General features: G+C 36.7%; 1 protein-coding gene across 1 annotated transcript in view; it reads left to right on the top strand.

Annotated features, from left to right (window-relative positions):
* rabep1 (rabaptin, RAB GTPase binding effector protein 1) overlaps positions 1-6144 on the top strand; it is a 332504-nt gene that overhangs the window by 40018 nt on the left and 286342 nt on the right. The gene's annotated exons all lie outside the window — the stretch shown is intronic.

Below are 6144 nucleotides of genomic sequence, written 5' to 3' on the forward strand. Positions count from 1 at the left end.
CTGTTAATGTCCTTGAAGTGAATAGCAATTGCTTTTACTAAACTGTAATACTTGCAAAACACAAACACATCTATACGTAGTCTGTAAGGGCTATTCGAAAATATATCACTGGAAACAACATTGTTGCATTGCCAGTGAACTGAGGATCTCGTAGGCAGTGGTGTGGGCAGTCACATCTGTTCTATCAAGTTCTACCACTAATAATGACTTCTATCATGTCGTCGTCGTCCCCCCTCCCCCGTTCTCTGTGTGATATTTTAAATCCGCGGAGGTGCTTTTACAAGATCATCTTTATTGAGTCCATTGCTAGTAAAGTGAACGGTATACTCGAAACCCATTCCAAAAATGTAACCAGGCTAACGGACCAAAAGCAGAGCGCAGGGGATAATAATATAATTTGCCACGCGCTACTACAATCTAACTAATGACTGCTGTGCTGATCGGCTTTACTGTTCTCTGATACAAACGCCACCAGTAGCAGCCGGTCCCGGCATTCAAACCCCCCCTTATCTGACCTTTAGTCTAGTCCTGCACCCACACTCCACAAAACCATGAATGAGCACAGAGATGTAATGTTGACATCTAAATAAGGTAACAGGTTTCATCTATCTAAAAGTGGTTTGATTATATTGGCTTTTTGCTCTACGTGAAAACACAGGAAGCCATTTTCACATCTAGCAGATAGATGATTTCAGGCTGTCCGGAGCTTTTGTTTACTTTATTCATTATCATTTTTATGTGGATGTTGACATGGGTTTCACGTCTCCTAGCAACACAATGTTGAAACCGTGGTCTTGGATTTCGCACTTGTTTTCCCACAACTTTTTTGTTATGAAGACATTTAACATACAATGTATTTGCACTTAACTGTTTTTAAACTGCTGGTAGTCATTTGGTTGCCATTTGTGGATTGATATGTATGGGAGTTAATGCGTTGGATGAAGGTGTTGCGTTACACCAGTGGTTCTCAAAGTTTTTCATGTCAAGGACCCCAAAATTGTACAGATACCCACACAAAATTATAATATCGTGGAAATTGAAATATATGCTTATATGCTGTAATCATCAAGATTAAAATGAAAAAAGATTTTAAATATTTAACTTTATGTGCAATGAATCTAGAATATATGAAAGTTTCACTTTTTAATTATATTGAGGAACACGTTTTTTCCACAATACCTTTTTTTTTTAGATGATCCTGTATTTGACCGTGGACCCCTTTCTGAATAGATTTTGTACCAGGGAACCCAAGAAGAAAAGATTTGTGTAAAAACAAAAAAGTATGAATTACTAAAAATGTTGAAATAGCCGATCTCCAAGCTCACAAAGCAGTGCATTACGACGTGTTGTGAGATTGTAGATCAGCTATGTTGGAATAGCCGGAATATAAAATAGAGTTAAAGTGGTTAAATTGATTGTAATGCTATATTAAAGCTGCACTATGTAACTTTCCTGTCCTGTTCTACCCTGCATTTGAACTCAGGTCTCCTATGCAAGTGCTGAGTTTTTTTTTTTAAACCACTGAACTAAGGTAGAGCCTGCCTGCTTGCTCTGGGGAGACATTTTATTTTGAATTTGTGTCCAACCTAGACACCGGATCTAAATGTCTCAATAGAAGAGCAGGGAGACCAAATACAACCACAACAATTGTATAATGATGATACAATGTTATATTGTATTAACATGCTATATCATACAGATTGGATAAAATAAAAATTTATTCACTTTTTTTTTGCTGGGGAACCCCCTCAAGGACCACTGGGGTCCCCGGCCTCCTTTGAGAACCGCTGGTGTACGCTACAGTCATTTGGATGGCTCTAAATATGGGCATGAATGCTAACTTATTGCAAAACAATATTTCATGCAGGCAAATGGTTCCTCATCATTGAGCTCTGTACATTAAATATAAATAAATATAAGAAATACATAATACGTATACAGTATATAACATTGAATGATTTAGGGGTGTATTGACGTCGGTCACAGATTATTTGACTTGCATGTAGGCCTATAATACCTCTTTATAAGTTGAATTTGTCTATAGGTGTCTTGAATTGATATCATATAGAATCCTGAGGGTGTGGGGGCAAGCCAGTTCTGACTTGCACTTATACAGAAAACAAAGTATGTGGCTTGAGGGATTGTGTGCTCATTTGATGTTAAACCTTATGTTGAAATTTGACGCCACAAGGCCACATAGATCCTAATCATACATTTCTATCTCCTAGGTCCTAGGAGATAGAAATGTATGATTCCAACTTTCCCAACTCGATTTATTCATGTATGTATGTGATGTGGGAAGGTCTTATTGCATTTGCTTAGAACATGTCGAATTTGAAATTTAATGTGCCCCAAATTTACTATAGATGTATTACAATTTAAGTATCAAAAGTACAAGATCTTCCATTTTGGCACATACTGTACAGTAACGTGTCTATGAAAGGTTACACAAAGAATGATTTACTAATGCAGTAATATGCAAAACAAATAAAGTAATAGCTTTATTTATTTTAAATTCAATTACATTGTATCAGCATGTTTCAGAGTACATTTACATTTAATTTATTTCTTAACCCATCATAGTAATTTTGCTCATAATATTTGCAAACACCACAAATGTAAGCCTACAGTACCTTTTAATTTATAGCATCAAAGTCCATGTAACTCATGTTTTTTATGCTGTCGGTTACTGTATCAAATGATAAGACAATAAATTGCAGACTGTATTTTGTTTTTTTATTCAGTAAAATCTAAGAACACCATAGTGCAATGATGGGTATGTCTTTAACAAGACTAGTCTACTCTGAAAGACCTGCTAGGACTCCTTGGGAGTCCAATGCAGTTCTTAGTAGTGTAAGTGATATTTTTGGGTGAGTGTTACTGTTTTTTCTGTAACGGGTCTCCTCCTTTTCTCTGCGGATATTTATTAAACATGAAACACATTTTCATATGGGACACCAATCATCCAATCAGGAGACCCATTTATCAGCTTTAATTTTATAACGTTCTATTCTAATTTTGTCTGCTTCTTGTTTTGAGTCACTTTCACTTGTTTATCTTATATCCTGTAGGAGTTCTCTCGGCTGAATGGATAAAATTGGTGTCCCAACCTGAAAATGTATTTTCTGTGTATTAAAGAGCTGGGGAGATGGGGAGGCCCCTGATACTGAACAAACACAAGCACTCTAGCAAATAAAATGAAATAGAGCTAGTTTTTTTGGTTCAAGGTTTCTTTATTGGTATTTTATTTTCTTACATACAAGTCAATAAGACAAAAGCATTCAAAAAATATTGTATCTTCCCCCCCCCCCTCCCAAAGTTCCCGCTCCGAAAGAGCCACAAACCTGGTGTCTTGTTGTACCATCAACACAAAAAGACAATACAAACAAAAGAGACACAATTGCAATGAAAGTTGAAAGGAAATGTAAAACAAAGATGAAAACAAGTCGATATAGAGCTTTTTAAAACTTGTCTTAACCAAACGTATCACTTAAAGCAACTTTAAGTGATACGTTTGGTTTTATTCCCAACCGGCAAAACCATACTTACAACCAGACCATAACTGAACTGAAACCATAACTGCAAACTAAAGGGAAACAACAGGCTGGTGTTGTTCTGCTGGGGCGCTGGAGAGAGATGGTAACAACTGGAGACAGCTCCTCTTTATAGACCAAGGCCCCAATGACTGCATGAGGTACAGCCAGTGGTGGTAAAAGTACTCGCATTGTTTACTTAAGTAAAAGTATCAATACTGCAATGTGGAAATACTTTGTCACGAGTAAAAGTCCGGAATTGAAAATTTACTTGAGTAAAAGTGCAAGTATTGGCATCAAAATGTGCTTAAAGTACCAAAAGTTAAAAGTACTCATTATGCAGAATGTCCCATTTCACAAGTTTTCAAATGTATAAAATGTATTAAAATCTTTTGAAAATAGCAGATCTACAAGCTCACAATGCGTCGCGATGCGACACATTGTGAGCTTATAGATCTGCTATTTACAAATGGCAAAAGTAACTAGTAACTAAAGTTTGCAAATAATTGTAGTGGAGTAAAAGTACAATATTTGCCTCTGAGATGTAGTGGAGTAGAAGTAAAAGTACTGAAAACTGGAAATACAGCAAAGTCAAAATACCCCAAAATTGTACTTAAGTACAGTACTTGAGTAAATGTACTTAGTTACTTTACACCACCAGCAATGAAATCATAGTGAAGCACAGGTGTCACAGTGTCTAGCCATGGACCAGAGCAGCAGAGCCAACCAGCAAGGCAGTGTAGTAGACACTAAACTTGAAGCCAAAAAAACATTAGTGAACAAATGATAGAGGTGAGTGCATATGTGCAAGCACATAACACAATCAACCATAAAAACATGGAGGAAATTATACAACATCTGCAATACTCCCCCTGCTGCCTTGATGTTCTGCCAAAAAGGCTTTTTCAAAAATGTATCAAATTGCATGGCCTCAGATCTTCTACAAATTGACAACACATCTCTTCTCTCAGGTTTCCTCCCACAGGCCCTGAAAACTACAGTCATCAAGCCACGAAAAGAATAATCTAGACACCTCACAAATGAACCTTTTATATCAAACCTCCCATTTTTAAGTAAAATGAAGAAGGTGTTTCTCAACACCTGGAAAAAAATCTTGGCACTACACAACTGTTTTGGTGTCTTCCTGTATGGATTTCAGCCACACCACAGCACTGAGACTGCTTTTGTTAAGGTCTTAATGATATCCACTTAAACACAGACATAATTGGCTGTAGGTAATATGTACACTGAGTGAAGAGAACAAATATGACATGCAGAGTTACCAAAAGCTCCATTCTGGGGCCTCTTCTGTTCAAAAGCAACATGCTCCCACTGGCTCAGACTATCAACAACAATATCTTGCCATAATTATGCTTATAGACAGATACTAAGGGCAAGTCTGCAGTTGGATGTGCCAGAATTTTCTTCAAATAAACAAAAAAACAAACTTGTTTTGGATAGTGTGGCTGCTGAATTTCAGCAGCCACACTATCACTTTGATCTGTCAGCAGGATTTGGAGAAAAAAAACTTGCCCTTGCAATAATGTTTCGTAGACTCAGCTACTGTACCTAATGGTGTCTTCAGAGTTCTCCCTTAAAAAACACGCACCAGTTAGTTCAGAATACTGCTGCTCAAATCCTCATTAGAGGTGCAATTCTTTGCTACATCCTTCATAAAGCAGCATTCTGGATACATTCTGGATACATTCTGGATACATTCTGGATACATTTTTTTCTTTGTTTCATTTATATATACTGTATGTATTTAAAGTGATACTGGTGCCAAATCTGTATAATGTTTAAAATCACAATGATGATGCAAATAATGCAAATCAACTGGCAAAACTTTCAACAACAATTTCACAAAGGGGAGAGGTGAAGTTAAATGATGTGACTGTAATAAATAACACTAGGCCTATGTGCACATGTGCCTCCTGTAGGTACAAGGTAAACTATTTCCACAACAGTAAACAGACCAAACAAGATGCAGTGAAATCCAATACTAGGTTTCCTGCAGAGCTGGAGAACTGCACTTTCAGTCCCAAACTGCTCTGGTCTGACAGTGCAGTTTCTTGGCTTTTGTGGTTGGGTTTAGGGTTAGGTTATGTTGGGTTTAGGATAGGTTCTAGACAGTGGTGTACAGTAACTAAGCACATTTACTCAAGTACTGTACTTAAGTACACTTTTGAGGAATCTTTACTTTAATGGAGTATTTCAAATTTTCAGTACTTTTACTTCTACTCCACTACATCTCAGAGGCAAATATTGTACTTTTTACTCCACTACAATGATTGAAAACTTTAGTTACTAGTTACTTTGGAGATTTTGATTATTATTACAAAACATACATTTACCACTTGAGCCCTATTGAGCCCCCTTTGGCTATTTGAAAATAGCAGATCTACAAGCTCACAACGCGTCGCTTGCAACACGTATATCTGTTATTTTCAAAAGATTTTTGTTCATTTTATATATTTGAAAACTTGTGAAATGGGACATTCTGCGTAACAAGTACTTTTACTTTTGGTACTTTAAGTACATTTTGATGCCAATACCTTTTTTCAATACCGGACTTGTGCTTGTAACAGAATATTTCTACAATAGGGTATTG

The sequence above is a fragment of the Gymnoscopelus braueri genome (assembly GCF_963280865.1).
Source record: "Gymnoscopelus braueri genome assembly, chromosome: 8".
Lineage (NCBI taxonomy): Eukaryota > Metazoa > Chordata > Actinopteri > Myctophiformes > Myctophidae > Gymnoscopelus > Gymnoscopelus braueri.